Below are 21,486 nucleotides of genomic sequence, written 5' to 3' on the forward strand. Positions count from 1 at the left end.
GCAGGTGACATTATTCTTACGCTTCAAAAACACTGGCTCTACTCGACAGCGTAAAACAATTCATAAAAAGTCGCGCCACCTATGCGGGTGGCATCGTATACGTGACAAACTGGTCAGTAAGAAATAGAAACAACCTATTCATCAAGCGCACCATAAACATCCGGTAGGGGGCCACGATTAACATTGCACACCCTTGGGTCACGGTGAACGAACCATGATTCCATAAATTTTCTAGTGCCCCACCGCTGTTTACGCACTAGTGTTTTTGTGTTCAGATAATCAAATACGTGGCCATTTTTCATACAGTGTCGACCAGTTCCATAGGTGGCGAAACGTCTTGTGAATTGTTTTACGCTGTTGCATAAAGCCAGTGCTTTTGAAACTGAACAGGAAAGGTAGTTGTGACAGATGATGGTTATGAAATAACAACTACGGCATCAAATACCCTGACAAGTTAGTGCTTATAGCAAAGAGGAACAACAAAGAGCTGTCAAAAGTGATAACTATAGGTCAAGGACAAGTACCAACAACAGGAAATAACGGTCGCGTAAACACACATTTCCTCTCTTCCAGTCTGCTACTCGAAACCAATAGTAGAAGCAAGCAACATTACCATAAACGAAGCGCTACGGAGCAGCCATGGCGATGTACGCGACACAAAACGAAAAGGGCGCTCGCCAACTGGTGCAGTTAGCCGGTCAACCCCACATAACCTCGACACGCAATAAGCGAAGGCCGTCACATTTCTTTGCAGCAAATGCGTCGCATACGAGGCGACGTCAAGGGCTAACCGTTACTGGAGCCAAGCCAAAAAGGTGCGAAGCGATCCGTTTTGCCTTGGTGCTTCCGTAAGTCGGTCGCTTTCGGCGATGCATTTTCGGCCGGGCACTGGTTGAGCCCATAAGTGCATCTCGCCTCCTCTCCTATCAACGAGCATTTGTAGCAGGCGATATCCAGTCATGCAAGTGAAAATGCGCGTCCGTCATCTTTGGCATTCGTCTTTACACAAGAGAACCTGCGCAAAGTGCGCGGATACGAGACGATTTCGAAGTTGCGGCGCCGCCGCAGGGACCGCCCAGTTGCTGGACCAGCATGCAGCGCCGGTCGCGTTCCCGGTATGCCTTCGGCGCGAACTTCAGTCGGAAATGGGCCGTAGTGGCGACAAAGAGGTAGTAGTCGCGAGACTGGCAACTGTCTACATCGCTATTTACGAGCTACACTCTCGGAGTGCGCGTGACATGTCCATTAGGGCACGCACGCGCCCCGAAAAGTTGGGCATTATAATAGGAAACTCTGCTTATGCGGCGCTCTTGGAACGAGAAAGAGGTGCCTCGTCGAGAGACAGCGAACGCCGCCAGGGTGATATACTGGTAACGGAAAATTTCAAACAGCGAGTGCTGCCATTTGTAAAAACAGCACCGTCAGTCTGCGTCACAGTGGCTGCCAGCTTAGCTTTGTATATTGACTATGCTATGGGAACATTGGTGAGCGAAGGAAAATAGATGGTCATAAAGAGAGCATGGTAAAATCTCCCACTAAACTTCGAGGAGAATATAATCCGATGGCGTAATAAATTAAGCTTGACCGCTGCGATGAACGGCCGTGCTTCCTTCCAGCTGAAGGCAAAGAGTGCTGCTGCCTAACCGTGAGATGTGCGGCTCGCGCCCGAGCAAGTGCAGACACAGCTCGAAGTTCCACGGAACTAGTATACGATAGAATAGTTATCGCTACAGCGAACACAACTTCATAGTGCGCTTCTGAGCTCAGCCGTTCTGTACCTTCTGAGTGTCTTGACCAAAGGTGGAAACGGAATCCTCCATGTTCGACTCGCGTCTCAATCTCCGGTCAGACAAATTGGCAGTAACAGTTGAGGGCAAATCTTGTGCCCGACCGAGCTCTGTAATCGCGCGCCGGCCATCCCGAGCGTGACACCAGCTGCGCATCGCCCTGAAATCATGTCAAGGGGAGCCGAGAAACAAGGGCCGCGCTCGGAGCTCACCGTGCACCAGGGCGGCCGTCGGGACGGTATCCTCAAGCGTGGCTGACCAGCGCGCGCAGTCCGTTCTGTGGCCGGCCACACGCACGCCGAGCAGCAGCAAAGACGGCGGGGGAGGGGGCCGCCGAGAAACCTGTTACAGCGGCCTTCTCTTTCGGCCGGCCAGCGCTCCAGGCGCGCCCGTCTCCGGTTCCTTCGACTCCCGGGTCGAGAGGCTGGAGTGAAGGCTGGGTGCGCGCAGACGTACGCTCGTTTTCGCTATAACGGAGGGGGCGACGGCTGCTCTGGACAAAACGGGGGAAAGCAAACGCCGGCCGTGGAGGTATCAGTGACCAGAGATCCCTGTGGACGCACGCGAAGGACGCCCTTTCAAAACCCCTGGAATCCGGACGAGGGTCTTGCCAGTGCGATCCGAGTAGCCGAAAGAGGAGCGCCGCTGAGAGATGAAAGCATGACATGCATGTTCACCCAGCCCTTCCGCGGACGACATGGGCGTGCTAGCTCGTGGCGGAGGACTTCTTCGACAAATTTCTCCATAGGCTACCTCCGCGGCACGCAGAAAGGAAAGGTCCTATAGCTGTGGTCACATGCTACTGCAGTGCTCAAAGGCGTGACCTACTAAAGCGTTCACTATGCCACTCGTTCCGCGCAGTGTTCTGTCCGCCTGCCTTAGAAGGCGCACGTACATTCTCTTTGCGGTGAATGCCGTCCTGCAGACGAAGCGGAACTGCCTGCAAGCGCCGACGACAAATCGTGGTGCGCCGGGCGGTTTTGTAGGTTGCGTTGCCACCAGCGAGACGGTCGCGCGCGAGCGCGTCACGTTCTTCTCACCAGGATGTGTTTGGCGTGCACGAGTAAAGCGGGGCGCGACAAGAACGGTGGATTTAGACATTTCGAGAAAACGCCAAGTCCGGGTCCATTAGTCCCGCTAGGCGCTTATTCACTTTCGCTGCTTGCACTGAGTCACTCCTGGCCACCGTGCCAGGAGTGACTCAGTGTTCAGTGGCTCTCTACTAAGTCACGGTGGCCAGGAGTGACTCCTGGCCACCGTGACTTAGTAGAGAGCCACTGAACCACCGACGCCCGCCGGCACTGGACTTAGGAGTGCATTACCGGATATCAAACAGCGAGTGTGTATCCACCTGTGAAATGAAATGAAATGAAATCTGTTACTGCTTGAGATGTTGCACATATGCGAATCGAATGCAAGGCAGCTCGCGCGCGTCTAGCCTTTACAGATCTGGGTAGATCTGGCTACGTCTGCGTTTATACTGCAGCTTCTACTCAAAAGATCGGAGGAGTCAAGAGAACGAAATAGTCAAGATGCCCAATATGATTGAATATGTAGAAATACTAAAAAATCCAATGAGTCAGAATGCCCCGTATGGCCCAGGAGATCCAGACTCGAGCATCCAATGAGTTAAAAAGATCCAACGACTTAACAAAATCCAACGAGTCTAGGGATCTAAAGAGGTGCCCAAATACAAAACATGCTTTTATGTGCGACATGTAGCCGTATATGAAAGGTCAAAAGCTTTACAGCATTAGCAGCATACAGCCCACCTCCTGGGCCTTTTCTTTTCGTCAGTGCGAAGCCCGAAACTATCATCATGCGATCCCGGGTGTGTCCGTGGGCGTCGCAAGGTGGCGCTACAGGATTTTTCACTCGTGGTCAACCCCGCCGCCGCCGCCGGTGGCTTTTTTTGCGAAACGAGCCTTTAACGCTATGGTATAAAAACACACACCAAAACAAATCAATGTGCCTTCCATCTCTGAAGAAGCTTATGTGAACATACGACAGCTCTTGAAGGCCACGCCGTGGGCACGCGGACAGCCGGCTGCCGACCGCGTGCGCCCCGTCGGTCGAGGGCACACCGTGGCAAGCGCGAGTACAGCTGAACAAGACCGGGGCCCGGCGAGCCCAAGAGGCTTGCGTGTGAAGCGCGATCGCCAAGTGGAACGTTACTGTGATTTTTTTTAAAGACGATAGTCGTTCTTGGGTCGCCAAGTGGAACGTTACTGTGATTTTTTTAAAAGACGATAGTCTTTCTTGGGCTACTTAAACCCAGTAATTTTGGTCTGTCTGTATGATTGTCTGTCTGTGACTCGATTCAGCCACCCGGCCAAAGCAAAACAATGCCTGCGTAATAGTCTTATATAGTCACAGCTAAATCTACCCGTCTATGTCCGGTGTAATGTTCATACTTGTCAACATTGTTGAAGAAGAACAATACATTACGCAAATATGAGACAACAAATCAATACAGAAGTGATATTTGCAGTGTTCCTTTATAAAAATTCAAACATGCTTGACTTTTGCGAAATTAAATACTTCATCAACTGCAGAAAAAGAATTCACTCCGCCGTCGCCTGCTGTCGCCCGCGCCACTATAGCTTCTGGTGCCATTTTAAGAAATCAACCGGCAGCAGTTACGCAAGGTTCCACTAGATAGTTTCCACGTTCTGCTTGCAACGCACGTGGAGTAGGGAAACGCGGTTCTATAAACGTTGAAGTAGGGTGCCTCGATTAACGCGCGTCTTCGCCGTACGGCAGCGTTCGCATCGAGACACCCGGTTTGGAGCAGTGGAACGCGGGAAATTTAAAATGATTTAAGCAAACATTTGGCGTCTTTACCTCGGGAGGAGCGCGACGCAAGAGGAACAACATGAGAGGTGAGCGGTAAAGCACATTTACTTCGCAAAAGCTGATAAAGACTATCGTCTTTTGACGGAATTTGCAACGAAAGGAGCAGATACGCGGCCAATTTTTTTTTTTGTCGCGTACTTCGTGCTGTTTTCGCTTGTTCGAAATCGTGACGATTTCGTATACGTCGACACCGTCAAAAATGTCATATCTATGCATGTAGTGGCGTTGGTGGGGTTGGGTTGGTTAGTTTCGTAATTTTCGTTGACAAGACCGAGTTTACACCTCCGCATGAAATATATGAACCACGGTTCTTCATTCCAGACACATTCCAAACAAGGAAGGAAGGGAAGGGGTAAAATAAAAGCAGGGTGTTAACAAGGCGTTAGCCTAGTTTGATATTGTGCAGGTCGGTAAAGGCAAAATGGCCAAAAATGAGAGCGAAGAAATTTTTTTTTGAAAAAGCGGAAGACATGGTAGGCAGGTGTGTCCAGCGTTAGAGCACTAGGCGTTCGAGTGATTGTTACTAGTCTCTTTTGTGCTGTAGTCTTGTTGTGCAAGTTCGTTGTTCGAAGGAACCGTACAAGCGCTTTTGTAGCCTTGTGGGCTGATGACGGAGAAGGCCAGTGACGTAACATGTTTTCAGAGAATGGTCGTCGAGATGTTTCACAGAGCTGACGAAAGCGTCTTTCTTTCAAATGAATAAAGTGGACACTCCCATGACGGATCGTGTATGACCTCTGGCTGGTCGCTTACTTCCCACTTCTCAGTTGCTGCCATTCATACCTACTAGGATTCATTTGGGAATCCGCCTGTTACATGGGCAAAGGCCTACGAGTTTGGCGCTCCGTCATGTCGAGGTAGCATGGTTGGCGGGAGGCTTGCAGCGGATTTGCCTCGGTTGCGACAACGAAGAGCAAGAGGCCAAACATGGCTGGTTTAATACATGGCGAGTAAATAAAAGCGTTGGTACAGGAAGCAGCACACTAACGCGATGAAGATTTGAACGGGCAGAGAAACGTACTCCGCGGAGCCCGAAGACGCCCTGCTTGGCTCGTGAGAAAGAGAACCCACTTCAAGAGAACCTACTTCTCCAATGAAACGGTAATAAAAAAATTGGCTCCGATCCACGCTGTGAAGATGGTTGGAAAGCAAAGCTGTGAACGACCCACACAACAATTCCCCATGCGACGTCACTTGAATTCGATTGATTGATTTGATTGATTGTAGGGTTTAACGCGCCGACGCAATGCAGGCGATGAGGCGCGCCGTAGTGGAGGGCTCCGGATTAATTTTGACCACCTGGGGATCTTTAACGTGCGCCGAAATCTCGAACACACGGGCGTTTTTGCTTTTCGCCTCCATCAGAAAAGCGGCCGCCGCGGCCGGGAATCGAACCCGCGACCTCGTGCTCAGCAGCGCAACGCCTTAGCCACTGAGCCACCGCGGCGGGTGTCACTTGAATTCACACACGTGGCTCTAGAAAGAGTGAAACCAGAAATTCTACCAGCCGTTACCTGGGATTCGCGGGGGCGGTGTCCCGAACGCAGCAGCGTCGGCCCCAGCCGGGCTCGAGCTGCGGACGCCACCGCTGTAGCCCAGCCGTGCGTCGGAAGAAAGAAAACGGAGAGGAGCGTGTTTCGAAGGGTGAGACAGCGGAACCTAGCCATCCTGTTGTGCTAGCTCGGGGCTACACAACCGCGCGACACAAGCGTCGACACGTTCGAAATAGAGTCAAACACACAAGCAAAAGCATTCTCACCGAATCGATGACCCGATGAGTCAGACGCCGCGAACAGCCGCCGCGGCAAGCACGTGCATGCGCAAGAGGGTTCCGGCCGCGCCGTATTCTCGATGTCGCATGAGCTCCGCAGCATGTACCGACGATTGCACAGTTCAGTTCTGGAGGGGGTGTTCGCAACGGACCTCTGAAGTTGTACAGAGAAGCCCGACGGCGGGTCCTGCTGTGCACTGTTGAAGCCTACGTGCCGCGTTAACACACGTGAGTGACCGCAGTCGATTCATAACACACAAAAGGGGTTAGTCAGATGTGGGAGACTTAATGAAGGGGGCTCTGAAGGTGTCGGTCAAGGGCACCGATACATGGACTGGTTAATTCTTGGATAGCTTATTTGGACAGTGTTGAACAGACTGAAACCTTATTTCTGTCTCTTCAATCGGACGTGTGCCGTGAACCTCACGAACCGATACCGTGAGCGAGATCGGCACGTTGTGTAGCATCTACAGGACTGCGTCGAGGAACCACTTGCAATTTGCGAAGGACGCAAGCGAAAGTGATTCGTTGGAGTACAAGTGCACGAACCATATACGCTGTTACGATTCAGTGCGGAGTGCTTCGCCGTTGCTCTGTGCACGCTGGCCAGTTTTGTGCATTGCGGGAGAGTTCCGTGTGTAGAGGGGAAGCCAGCTCATTTCGAGCTTTCGCATGTATCGACGGGGTCTGGCTACCACGCCAGGGGTCTGTGAAACACGGCTGTTGCCGAAGCTAGAACCCGCTTCGAACTGGTTCAGCCGAGACGTGTTCGAACAAGCCTTCTGCAGGCGACGGCCGTCCGGGGGACTCTTCCTTTCCCCCCTCCCTCCGGCACAGCGTGCACCTACTTCTGCGGACGCATCACGGGACCGTGTTGTCAATTTGTACTTTTTGGGGCCGTGTGCATCACGTTGAGCGCCTGTTGACCGTTGGGAATTCTGGTCATAAATACTCTCTTTCCGCGAGCGCAGAGTAGTGCGTCCTGCGTCACCGTGGAGAACGTTTTTCTGCCTTTTTGAGTTGTCATGTTGTAAGCGCGCTAGTTTGCTGCTTCCTGCATCATTGCTGTTCTCTACTCGGCGTGCATTCAACTAGTTAAGTTTGGCTTCGGCTCGTCACCGTCGGAGCGGAGGTAGCTCCCCTGCAAGCCGCTCGCCCACCACGCTACCCCGGCAGGACGGAGGTTGGTCAGACAGAAAACAACATCCAGGTTAACAGTGAGGCTACACTAGATAGGTGCAGCCATTCAAAGCTTCTTGGGACACATACAGTGGTCTATCACCAAAACAATCCTAATGTAGACTTCGGCTACCAGCTCTCTATGAACCGAAGATCAAACTTACTGCCGTCAGTAGCGAGCAGCCGTAAAGCGCCTGACCTCGGCGGTGGGCAGGTTTGCAATCCGTCAGAGGCTGCTGAGAATCCCAGGGTCCGGACAGGCCGCCTTTGAAATTTGAACAGGGCAACGATCGACACTCGAAGTTTGTCTACCGAGGCCTGTTTAGCTGCGCTGTTAGAAGAATAAGTAAGGGATTCAAGAGTTGAATAGCGGGCACATTCTACGCTATCCATGACATCGAGGACGGAGGGGGCTTGGGATCGAATTTTTGGTCCGCAAGGGGATAGCGGGCAGTGTGGAGGATTTTTCGGAATTTCCGAAAGAATTTCACACTGCAATATCTGGACACAGGGGTGCCACAGGGATCTGTTCTCGGGCCGCTGTTCTTTTCACTGTACATCAACGACATGCCTCATGTATTAAACTCTTTCGAAATGATTATGTATGTGGATGATACCGCCTTAACATGTACGGCCGACAATGTTCTTTAATTACAATTGAAAGCAAACACGGAATTCGAAAAAAAATTCCGATTGGTTTCTTGCTAACAGGTTAACTGTTAATTCCAACAAAACCAAGTACATTATATTTCACCTTCCCAGTAAATTAATTAGTTACGAAGATATCCAGATTAAAATTGACAACTGCGTACTCCAACATACACGCACGTTTAAATACTTCGGGGTTGTACTTGATTGATTGATTGATTATTGATTGATTGATTGTGGGATTTAACGCGCCGACGCTTCACAGGCGATGAGGCGCGCCGTAGTGGAGAGCTCCGGATTGATTTTGACCACCTGGGGATCTTTACCGTGCGCCGAAATCTCGAACACACGGACGTTTTTTCGTTTCGCCTCCATCAGAAAAGCGGCCGCCGCGGCCGGGAATCGGGGTTGTACTTGATAATCCTTTTTACTGGGCAGATCAAATAAACGCTGTCGGTATGAAGCTGGCTTCCAGGTGTCAGGCGCTTTTACAAGCCAGAGGATACCCTGACAAAAGCATTCTGCGCATGCTTTGCTTTGCATTCATCAATAGTCATTTAACTTACTGCAAGGAATCGTGGGCCTGGACTTATCATTCTTACCTGGATCCTCTCTGGAGGTTACAAAAGCGTGCCATAAGAATAATAAGTCACAGATACCACAACGAACCAAGCTGGCTATTATTTCGAGCGCTGAAAATACTACCCTTTGACCTTTTGCGTGAATACAAGGCGACTGTTTGTGTTGATAGTATTGTAAAATACAATAACCCATTTTATGTGTCGTTAGTTTATTCCTCTTCTCGCCCTACTATAGTAGGTAACTTGGCGTTAAGAAATAACGTTTGTGGGAAGAGATTAATGCAATTCACAGGAACAAAAATCTGGAATAGCTTCCCCACCAAATTGAAGAAATCACGTAATACTGCGGGAAAACTAACAAGTTTTCAGCAGACTGTAACTATTTTTTTTGTGGTAAACACTTTTTTTATTTCTACAATCATACATTTGCAAATTTCATGAACGTAGCTTTTCTTTTTTTTTCTTGATAAAACCCTTGATAGCTAGCGTGTCTGTTATATTTCCACTCTCAAGTTTCTGGGTGTGTCCGCAAACTGCACTATTAGAGCTGTTTGATTGTGCGCACACATGCGGTTTTGTTTTTCTGTATATGTGATCCGATTGTTCAAGGAGAGAAAAATACTTCTCTACTACGCAAAAGTGCATATTATGGTCATAATTACCTGTAACAAATATTTACCGTGTCGTACACTATACCTGTATTGCCTGTAACCAATATTTGTCGTGTCTGTCCATTACTTTTCTTATTGGACCCTGCACTAGCCCTTAGCTATAGGTCCAATCAGTCTTTGTAAACTTCGTGTGACAAATGGCAATCAATCAATCAATCAATCAATCAATCAATCAATCAATCAATCAATCAATCAATCAATCAATCAATCAATCAATCAATCAATCAATCAATCAATCAATCAATCAATCAGTCAGTCAGTCAGTCAGTCAATTTCAGCCGTTGTTGCAACAGGTTAAGGTTAAAAGTTGTACAAGCCTATGCCCCAGCGTCCACCTATTGGCGGTGATGTTGATGATGATGATGATGATGATGCTTAGCGGCTTCCCCTTTGTAACGGGGTGGCGTTGCACAGCGGCCTTAGTCGTAACGCCACTGTTCAATCACCTCGCCAAAAAAATCAAAAATACATAATTAAAAAAATAAAAAGAAATAAATAGAAAATACCTTTGTGAAATTTTTGTGCTAGTCTGACTTTGTTCGCATGTCTTCCCAGATTGTTCTCTACTCTTTTCCCAACAACATTCTAACCTTCTTTTACTAACCTCTACTGCTGTCCAATTCACTTTTCCGTTGACCTTAAAGCCAAGGGCTTCCGGAAGCTGGATGGCTCCCTCACTGAGGACTGGACGGATACTTTTGAGCTCCGTTACTATTTGTCGCATGGTTTCTGGCTCCCTGCCGCAGCCTGCGCAAAGTTCTTCCTGTACTGGCTCGCGGATAAGCATTTTTGTCCGCAGGCAACCCGCCCGGTCTTCAAAAAGCAATGCACTCCCTTTGGTATTATCAAAGAATTTTCCCCTTATAATCTCCTGCTTCCCGATCCTGTAAATATCTACGGACTTCTTCGCGTCCTTCCTCTTTTTCCAGGTCGTTGTCTCCGATTTTTTCACTTCATTTTTTATTGCCTTGGTCGTTTCCCCTGCACTTCCATGTTTCATATACTTTGTCCTGAGCCTTCTGGTTCTTTTCCTCCATTGTGTGTCCACGCTTTTCATGTAAAGATACCGTAACACTTTGGCCGCCCATCTCTGATCATCCATATTTCTAAGTCGTTCTTCAAAACATATTTTGCTCTGTGCTTCTCTCACTTCGAGGGATGCCCATCCCATGTCTCCCTGCGCTGCCTCATTTGTTGTTTTACTGTGTGCTCCTAATGCCAATCGACCTACGGCCCGCTGATTTACTTCTAGCCCTGATTGAATCTCTGATTTGACACGCACTACTGCGTTTGAAAAGGTGAGTGCTGGTACCATTACTCCCTTCCAGATTCCTCTTACTATACTTCATATCTGTTATATCCCCACAGTGCTCTATGCTTCATGATAGAGGCGTTTCTTTTGCCTTTCATTCTTAAATGTCCTCATGAGTTTTTAGATACGCCTGACCTTCGTTTATCCATATGCCCAGATATCTATATGCCCAGATATGCCCATATGAGATGTTTTAGTGGCGCCCCCTGGCGCCTGACGTCAGCTGTGGGATTCCGCTGTCGTTTGCTACTCTCCGCTGGTGAGGGGCAGCAGTGCTTGTGCAAGAAATCGCCCGTTTTGATGTTTTACTGTATTAAAAAGCGTATTTCCAGTTATTCAGTTATTTTGCCAGCTTCTGACACAACTAAAAAATTTCAAGCTGCATCCCGTACAAGTTTGCAACACATGAGGAGAGAGAAAACAACTTTCTTACAAGCATCGGTCAGAATATCGTGTGTAACGCGTCTTTTCTAGCTTATCTGGGAGGTTCAGTGCTCAGAACTCCTCGATAAGTATTCCAAATGCGTAGACTTCCTGAAAGTATTTTTGCGATCCTCTGAAAGCTCAACAGACTGTAACCCTACGCACCAAGCAGCGGGCCCCTACACGCGCATAGCACCGCAGGAAATAAAACGTCTGTCTTTTATTTCTTTCGTTGTTGTTGACTCGTATCAGATGAATGCTTTTCCTTTTCCCGCCGCTTTAATTTTTCTGCCCCGTCACATACGTCTTATTTGTAGGTTTGGGGATGTTTGGGAAGCTAACAAAGTTCGTGGGTATATTTTGTTCAGGCTTGGCTTTCGTTATGGCTGCGTGCAATAAGGTGCATATCCGCAGCTTGCGCTGTTTATTCACATGCAAATACAATGAGAAGGTTTGTGCTACGTCACCAGGAAACGGCGCAGACAACGTTGTCCAGGGTACTCGAAGGCGGCTTTTGTGCCCCGAATTTTTATCGTAAGCATCGTTTATCATGAGGAACTGACTCTCAACTCGAACGACTATGAAATGATTACGGTGTTGAACGCTTGATATACTGGCTAATGAACCCAATAAATAGTATACGTGCCGGTTTCAAGTATAAGAATCGAAACCGATGAATATGTCCAAGCAGCTCTTTATTGTTTCCCAACCCCTCCAGGCGTAAAGAACAAATTCTTGCCTACTCGAGATGGCGTTCCATGAATTGAAGAAAATTACTCTTGCTCTCTTGAGTGCAGTTTTACTGTAACGCATATCTAACTATGGGGAAGATATGGCTGTGGGAAATGTACCGTAATCATCCCTCCGGGTCTGAATAGCGTTACTGTATTTTTACCGCGTATACGTGATTAGCGTGCGTGCGTGTGTGTGTATGTGTGTGTGTGTGCGTGTATGTGTGTGTATGTATGTGTGTGTGCGTGTGCGTGTGCGTGCGTGCGTGTGCATGCGTGTATGTGTGTTCGTGCGTGCGTGTGTGCGTGCGTGCGTGCGTGCGTGTGCTATGGCGGAAACTGTTACGGCGGCGCACCTGCAGAAATGATGGAAAAACCAGCACTAGCTCCTCCATGTACTAACTTTTTACGCTCCGTACTGACTTTTTGTAAGGATAAAAAAAGCAATAATGAATAGTGTGCGTCATTCCTAAGTCTCTACGATTTGGTTTACGCCTACAAATATCAGGCGAGGTTGAAACCACGATTGCATTGTGGATGAAGCGGCTATGGCGCCTTGCCCTTTATACGAGCACAGCCTCCTATAGCTTGAACCTGCCACGTTATTGGTATCGTGCTCAATTGCTAACGTTTTGCTCAATACAAACCTCCATACTGGTTATAAGCCTGGTATAAAACCAGCAGGCGCCTATACACACAGTAGGTTATTTGAAACTGAAACTACATTTTTCGCGCCCCGTAGTGCATGTAGGCATACTTTCATGCCATGACAACGTAAAGTAATGTGATACAATACTTCCCAGCGTTCGGCAAGGTTACAAAAACTATTTTACCATCTCCTTACATACGGTTACCGGGACTCGTAATGCCTTCTGCCAAAGCCGACAACCCTTAAGGCCTGGAACTTGTTTTCGGCTTCAATTTTAGATGCGACTGCATCTCATTCACTCGCCTTGTCCCTCCATACGGCGTTGTTGTCCGTCCACACCCCTCCCCCTACACTATATAAAAAAATAATAGTTAGCGGCGCCCGGTTTCGATCCCACGACCCTGTGGGTGGAATGCGAGGTACATGGTGCTCTTCCCACTGCGCCACTAAACCGAGACAGAATCAAATGCTACGAACGCGTCTGATATCCTCGACTCATTCCAACTACGTCAAGATGCTACTGATACAACGCATGATGGGGCAATGATTAACACTTGCAATAAAAGAGAAGAAGCTCCCACTTACAGCAACAATGATGGAGTAAAGGTCGTTGCGGCAGCGAAGCCCCATGCATACCACTTAGAGAGATTGACCAAGATTGGCCAATAAAACATAATAATAATCATAAAACATAATAATCATACGCGTTCCCGACATGTTTCACGCGATTTCAGAATCAATCCAATGGAAACACCAAGTGAACCCCACGATGCGTCGCATCTACACAGGGTTCCCCTCGCGAGGAGGTGGGCGCAATTTTTTCTCTGTTGTCGGTTATTAGCATTCTGGGAATAAGCGCGAGAAAGACGACGCGTAGAAAAGGACACACACGATGGCGTGCCTATTTTCGCGCTTATTCCCAGAATGTATAACCAACTCGCCCAACTTTCAATTTGGTTATTAGCAGCTGGCTGTTCCCTTCGTTCGAAAGATTGCTCGATACAGGAGCTGACGCCTAGCTCCGAGTCTTCGCACTCCTCAGGGGACCGGCTTCGCAAGGAATGGGTCGACGCCGGCAATGTTTCTTCCGTTGCGGTATCAAAAGCTGTACTTTAAATCACGCCTTGAGCTAGTATATGCGATTTTAAGTATTTCATTATAATAAAAAGTTACGCACACGCAAAATCTGGCGCGGACAAGCATCAAAAGTCAACCGAGCGCAAAAAAACAAAAACAGAAACAACCGGGACAGCGAGCCCGAGTGAAATAGACGACAAATGCGAGAATCCCAAAGCCGACGTCACAGAGACGCGCTCCGCAGCTCCGCCCGTGGTCGCGCTCACCGCCAATACGAGGAACATTCTGTGGACAGTTCTTACAAGGATTTCGAATCAGCAAGAGAGAGGAAAAACTCAGGACATGATACTGATGAGAAAATGTACAGTGAGGATTGATTGGAAAGATGCAGACCCGACAGCATGCAGTGGGAAACTGGAGTACGCAGTCGGAATGACCGATGTGTAACACTGGTTTCATTTGCAGAGAGAAAACCTGAGTGTAATGAACACATTCTTCCGCAAACGAAGGAATACGGAGTAGACATAGAAAATCCCAAACGGCGAAGCGAAAAGCCAGGTCGACTTCGTTCTAAGCGTCAACCCAAGTTATGGGCAGGGCGTGAGTTGCCAAAAAAAGAGCAGTGACCACAGGATGATGAGGAGCAGAGTTCGGCTAAATTTGAAAGGGGAGAAGGTGACACAAGCGAAAATAAAGAAATGAAACTTGCAGTCAGTGAGAGCCAGGGTGGAGGAATTTTAGATTGACGCTTCAGGACAAATTCGCGGTCTTAACGGTGGGAGTGAAGGTAGCGCGGACGTACTGAAGGAAAACCTAACAACGGTGATCACAGAGTCAGCAGTAACTGTAGGGGGAAAAGAACATGGGAAAAAAATTCCTAAACTATCTCAGGAAACGAAGGAACTTATTGCCAAACGCAGAAATGGGAAACTGTCAAAACAGGGGAGCAAATCGATGTGGCAGGGCTGTCGAAATTAACAGAAGAAAGGCTATAGTGAAGTTCATACCTACACCGTGGTAATGGTTGAGATAAAACTTGAGTGAAACAAAAAAGAAGCTTCTTTATCGGTAAATATAAAAATATAATGTATGCACTCAAAGAAGAAAGAGGTAACATTAAGCTCAACATGAATGAGTTAATGAAAATAGCGGATATGTTCTATGCTTACTCGTACGCTATACCAACACGTTAGGCCAGGAGACGGTACTGTAAGGACAACTTGAAAAGAAATAGGTGCTTACGGAGATAAGAGCAGGGAAAGCTACAGGAGACGACGGAATAACCAGGGATCACCCAAAGGCTAAAAGAGACATTGACCTAGAAAACATAACCGCGATCCACAACAACAGCGATGTCAAAGGGTTCAAGACTAACAGACCCATCAGCCTAATGACTGCAGTATACAAGTTGTTTGGTTGACCCCTTACACGAAACCTTAGATTCACAACAAGCGAGAGAACAGGCTGGTTTTAGGAAACGCTACTCGACAATTGATCTCGTTCATGTATTACTTGGGTCTAGAAAAATCCGTATAATATAATAGACACCTTTTCATGACATTGATAAATTAAGGAAAAGCGTTTGATTCTGTAGACACCTCAGAAGTACTCGAAGCATTGTGATATCAGCCAATAGAGGAGATTTACATAAAGCTCTTTGGGGACATATACATGGGACTAACGGGTTAGGTAACCCTTCAAAAAAAAAAAAAAAAAGAAAGAAGAGTTCTCTGTCATGAAGCGCGTGCGACAGGAAGACACTGTCCCCCGAAATTGCTCACACGCTATCTGGAGCGTGTATTAACGAAGCAGGATTGGCTGAAATCAAGAATACGTTTAAATGGAGAATATTTCAGTCACTTGCAACATGCGGACAATATTGTCTTGTTCAGTGAGCTTGGAAAACACCTTCTAAGAATGCTCCAGGAACTGTACTCGGAAGGCTGTGTGGTAGGGTTAATGATTAACACGAAGAAATCGAAAGTAATGTCAAACAGGCACGCACAAAGCCTCACCTTTAGCCCGCATAAGGAAATGCTTGAAGAGCTGAATGTATACAACTCTCTTGGACTAGTTGTGATGATCCCATCCACGACAAAGAAATCCATCGTAGAATTACTACGGGCTGCAGGGGGAAGTCGGCGAGCATCTTCAAGTAATGAACAGTCGGCTACCTTTGGCATTAGCAGGAATGGTACACAACCGATGAGCACCTCCGGTGGGAAATTGAAAGTCTTGGCAGAAACCATAGTTCAGCCCAGCCCAACCTGTCGTGGAAAGAAGGATCATGGGGGTAACTCTTAGAGATGTGAAACGAGCGGCTTGGTTTGGGTGGCGAACTCGTACGGAAGATATCACAGCTGAAATCGAAGTGAAATAGGCCCGGAGCAGGACCGGGCATGTAATGTAGAGAACTGACAAGCTGGGGGAACATCCGGGTAAGCTACCAAGAGACGGAACTAGAAGTAGGGAGGGGCAATTGACTTAGTGGAGTGATAAAACCAGACGATTCGGGGCAATTCAGGCTTCGCAAGATTGCAGCGGGTGGCAGTCTATGGCAGAGGTCTTCTTCTCTCAGAGGGCACAAGTACTTGCTGGTGATGATGATTATTATCATCGTGTAGGGAAGTAGGTTTTGGGAGGGGTGTTGCCGTTCAATTGAAGATTACATGGTCAAAATGTTTACGGAGGTTCTTTCTCCCATGAACGTTTTGTCTGGTAGACTTCTGCCCGCTAAGCGTTTATCTGCTTGTCGCTACGTTTAAACCAGGATAATAATAATAATAAAAAAAACAGCAATAGATTTTAACGGCAAAGCTGTTTAAGCTTCTAGTTACCGGAAAACTGGGCTCCAGCCCACGCGAGCGTGCGCCTCGTGAGGAGCGGCCGGCGTCGTCCAGGCTCGCTGCCGAGCGTCCGTGCCGTTCTCCTCGCCAGTTCAGTTCACGTGCGTTCGCGTCTGAACAACACCACCTAGAGAAAGTCTAGGTGGTGTTGGTCTCAAGTGGGGAGCCCAGACACCGAGTTCGCGAAGCCTGTTGCCACGGGTTCTAGCACGTGCTAGAGATGTGAAAGGCTGCGGACGCAACGAACCGGGCCTGCTAGTCATGGAGAACTTCCAGCGTCAAGTTGGGAAATCCTTGTGAGGTGCAACCACCGCGTCTCCGACGAAGGGCGATGGGCCGCCAGCTCTGTTGCTTCTCCAGCCTTGCACCACTAGGGCAAGCTGAAACAGTTATCTTTGTTGATGCCTCTTCTACGAGCAGAAGGCAAAAGGAATCACTTGTTGGTGAACCTCCGTAAAACAGCTTTCAGTACAAATTAGCTACTGATATTCTACAAGCGGTGCTGTACCCCATATAATGGCATTTCTTTATACGCCGCAGGACATCGTTTTGGCCGCCTCACGATTACCCAGGCCGGGGAGGCAACACAGGGGACAAGTTGAGCGCTACCTTCCTCCGAGCGATAACGTTCCCGGGAGCGATTCGCGAATAAATGCCGAATCCGCGGATGAGCTGCGCGTTGACTTCAGGGTCCATGCACGCTGTGCACTTCTCGCCCAGCGCACATACCCGTGGCGTGACCTGCAAATACGGCTCTACACGCACAGCGTGGCCCAAACGGCGCCCGAAGGCGCCCCTCCTCCCTGCTTCGACCGTGACGCGTTTTACTCGCGGAGCGCTCACCGATGGCAGGCGTCGCCGCCTTCTGCCCGCGCTTCCCACGGTAGCAAACGACGTTTAGTGAGGCACGCTCAGAGCGAGCTCTATTTGGCGGCAGTTTCGGCGTCGCCTGCTTCTTTTATCCTCGAACAAAGAGGCGCGGATCTGGGACAAACAACGGCGATGTCCGTGCTCTTGCAGCGGGGAAGAAAAATGCGCGTATATGGAAGTTCAGCTCGCGCTCGCTTCTGCAGAGCTATCGAAGCCGGTGCTCCCGCCTTTCGGTCAAATATTGGGGGAAACGGCGTCGTGCGGCGGCGCGTTCCATCAGCGAGACCACCGCGCCTCGATCGGCGGCCGGCGCACGACGGTCGGCACTGGTCGTGACTCGCAGGCGTGGCGCAAAGCACCGCATGCGTGCATCAGTGTCGTGCGCCCGAACAGTGCCGCCATTATGAAACTGGAATGGTTCCGGAATCAATAATTGCTATCTTCTCCCAATGGATTGCAATGAGCGTAGAGTGACTGTAAGTTTCATTTTCTTTTGATGGGAGTACGTCTTTGAATTCAGGATGGTAAATGGGCATCCGATAGGAAACGACGATGGAACCTGCGCAAAAAGATGCGTTTCACCATCGAAACTTCAAGACTAATAATAACGCCAACAAACCTGAAATACTATAACCCGAATGTTGCGTTTATGACATTGGAACGCGCTGGTGGGACCGGTAACAGGCGGCAGCCAAGACGTGGTCCAAGACTTGCGGGTACAACTCGCGATTCCATTGAAGTAGGAATATTGTAAAAATATGGTACCGCGTCAAAAGAGCAGGCGTCGAAAGTGCACAGTGACAAAAGGGCACGCCGACAAAAGGGTACGGGACAAAAGAGCACAGCATCAAAACAGCGAAACGTCATAAAGATCAAGTTCAAGTTTTTTATTTACATCGTAAAGACGTGGGTTGGCTCGAGCGAAAAGTGAAAGGAGTTACACTTGAATAAGCCCGAGCCCCCTTGTACAAGGCATCAATGCAACAAGGGCAGATAAAACAGTTCTTCACAATTATTCAACAGTTCTTCAAACAGTTCTTCAACAGCACAACAAAAGAGCAAGCGACAAACCACACGGCAAACCACCAGCAAGCGACAAACCACCAGCAGGACACTGAAAAAGTTGGGCGGTTTCCTCGCAGGCTCTATTCTTTTAACGCATGGTCTCCTAATTGCAGCTTATATAACTAAAATAGCTTCACTTTCGTTCTTATTGCGATCTTACATTTAATTTTCGATGGCAAAAAAAAATTGCACGAACGAAATAAAAATTTCACCCAGTTTTATTTTTTTCAGTCATATTGTTCTTCATTCGTCTAGAGTAGAAATCCCTTTTTTACTCTACACCTAGTCTGATGAATGCGTATTTATTATATATTTACATTTTGTGACAACTTTTTACTCCGCCTTAAAAATGCAACATGGCATAACCAGCAGTTTGGAGGGGCCGTGTAATTCCCCCACTATAAATTTCGCTTGCAATGGCAGCGGTCTTACGATACACCTGGTTACAGCTACACGAAAGCCCTTCGACGAAACCTGGTCGACGAGCCCAACCCCGTGCAGTGTAATCTCGGTGATTTGACGCGTCGGCATCGCCCGGCGCCAACCCGCAGTAGCGGGTTTTGCCAAAATGCAACAAAAGAAAAAAAAAGAATAATTAATGACAAAAAAAAGTGAAGTGCAGTCGGCGAACGTCAAAGAGCAGACTGCAGCTTTCTGGTTTCTAGTCCGCCTTGAGGTTTAGGACCAGGTTTTAGCATTCCGAAGAGCCCTTCCGTTCCACAAAAGCAACGACACTTTTTTTCCCCAGCGCCAACGTGTTGATTTGAGACAATTCGAACTAAGGTACTTCTGTTCGAAAGCTATTACCGAAAGCATTGAAGGCTTTGGATATTATTGTGGATGCTATTACCCCGGAATATTATTGTCGTCGCCAAGTTGTAAGGGCGTGTGACGTTTCGCCCGCTCGCTGGGGCTTCGGATCTGCGGGCTTCGCCGACCATGCAGCCAGAGCTGCGATAGGCAATCCGCTGCGTGCGACCGTCAGGCACAAGCTCCTGTTCGCCAGTGCCGGTTCATCTGCTTGAGTCATTGCCCAGCAATCTCTGAGGTTTGGAATCGCCGTCGACAGCTCACCACTGCACAAGCCCGGCTCGTCGCTTCGGCGTTCCTGCCGAGACTCAGCCCTTAGACGCAGCACGACGCCAGCCCAATGTTTCTGGTGTGTTTGTGTTTTGTGTGCGGTGATTCCAACCACTGTGGCAAACAGCTTCCGCACTTTCAACCGCCTCTAACCTTTCCTTACTCTACCTTATCCTGTTCTCACACGACCAATCAGGTGATGGAGAAATGCGCGGAGTATAATCAACCCCTATATATATATAGCTTTCATAGAGTGACGCGGGCGAAACCTCAGCTGTCATGCAGGCATTGCGGAATCAGGGTGTAGACGACATTACGTAAGATTACTAGAGGATATCTACAATGGGTACACAGCTACCATAGTCCTCCATAAGGAGAGCAGTAAAGTACCTATGAGGAAGGGCGTCAGACAAGGAGACACAATCTCACCAATGTTATTCACAGCTGTGAATAACATTGCAGAGATTGTTTATTTTTATTAGCTTTACCTTCGCTTTATCTTCGCACGCAAACGGCGGCCACGACGCAAAACTTTCCGCTCGAGCCAAAGATAAACCGCGGCGTACGTCACACAGCTCCAAGGGAAAAGCAGTGCGTGGGCGTGGCTTTGCGCGCTCAGTTTCCGCACGGAGTCCGTTGCGCGCATGCATCTGGAGAGCTGAGGTTCTGAGCGCTATAGCTCTTCGCGCAATTGCAATGTCCAAATCTAATGATGCTTTTCTACAATTTCCGCATTGCATTCAGATGCCTAACTGCAATATTTAAACAAAGAATTAACAAATTTTAGTTAAATATATTCCGCTAAGTAGCACTTGCGACCTGTTATATTGCGTCCGCCACGGCCCCTGATCACTCCGTGCAAGAAAAAAAAATTTTGCCTCAAAAAGCCCATTTTTAAAACTCCTGAAACGCCCTTTTTTCTACCAAAAAATGTTTACTGCGCGGTTTGCTATTTACAAATTACTCTGTGCACAGAAAACGTAGTTCCTAAAAGCTGGTGTTCAACGAAGTAAAACGGCGCGTTTAAATAAAAAGCAGACGCGAAGTCACTGTGGTTTGCGGAGCATATGTCCCTCATTTTCTGCCAACCATAGCGGGACGAGGGCATATCAAAAGCTATTTGTAGAAGTCTCAACTCACGCAGTTTGTATTATTAGCAAATTTTTTGTGGTAAAAATAAAAAAAAAACATTTTTCGTTTAAGGAAGTTATTTTAGCTTGAACACGGGACATTCATCTAGCTCGCGGCTCACTCAGGCTCACAAATGGGCGCCCACCTAGCTGTGTTCCGTGCCTACCGGCCGCCGGTCTGTGCCGTAGAAACGGTGTTCTGTTCACATGGGAAGTTTGGCCGTCCCAAACATTTCGCAGTTTGCCTAAGCTGCGAAAATAGAACGCCCTGCCTCACGAGCGGCGCCGCAACACCTAATTCGCAGGTAAATTCACCGCCGTCTTTGTGTTTTCGTGCTCGTTTTGCCGGCAATGAATGAATGACAACACGACGGACTGGAAAGTTTGGTTGTAGAACACCTAGCGCGGCGCCAGCTTGCGTGCGACGCTGGGGTCAAAGGCAAGCGCATTTCCCAAAGCTCTTTCCTAACGCGCTTCGTATTACCTACATTATTAGCAAAGGCGAGCAGCAAGACCACGACGATAATAAAGCTGACTGCGATCTAAATCCATAGTACTTTCCGCGAGCCACCGAGTGACAATCTGAACCCACTTCTACCATCACGTCCATCGCGGCGGACGATCGCAGCGCCAGATTCCTCTCTAGTTGTTATTGTATGAAACTCAATGATGGCGGCAACACCAGTAGCAGAGTCCTTCTGCCAGTAGCTTTGACCCCTCAGAGCGCAGCAGTATACATGCGGCGTTGCGCTTTACGTGCAGTAGGGCGCAGTTCTAGGGCAAGGCTTAGTCTCGTGGGCCATTTCGCAC

At 48.4% G+C, this 21,486-nt stretch overlaps 1 protein-coding gene across 6 annotated transcripts in view; it reads right to left on the minus strand.

Moving 5' to 3' along the window:
* The window catches only part of LOC144156338 (heat shock 70 kDa protein 12A-like), a 234,669-nt gene that overhangs the window by 113,405 nt on the left and 99,778 nt on the right, over positions 1 to 21,486 (minus strand). The window contains exon 1 of one of the 6 annotated variants that reach the window (XM_077688333.1): positions 2,000 to 2,057. The exons of the other annotated variants lie outside the window; for them this stretch is intronic. The gene's annotated coding sequence lies outside the window, so the exon portion shown is untranslated. Of the gene's footprint in view, positions 1 to 1,999; positions 2,058 to 21,486 lie in introns of those variants that run through there. 6 annotated transcript variants of the gene reach the window in all.

The sequence above is a fragment of the Haemaphysalis longicornis genome, unplaced genomic scaffold (genome assembly GCF_048455015.1).
Source record: "Haemaphysalis longicornis isolate Haplotype H1 unplaced genomic scaffold, Haemaphysalis longicornis Haplotype H1 scaffold_1, whole genome shotgun sequence".
NCBI lineage: Eukaryota > Metazoa > Arthropoda > Arachnida > Ixodida > Ixodidae > Haemaphysalis > Haemaphysalis longicornis.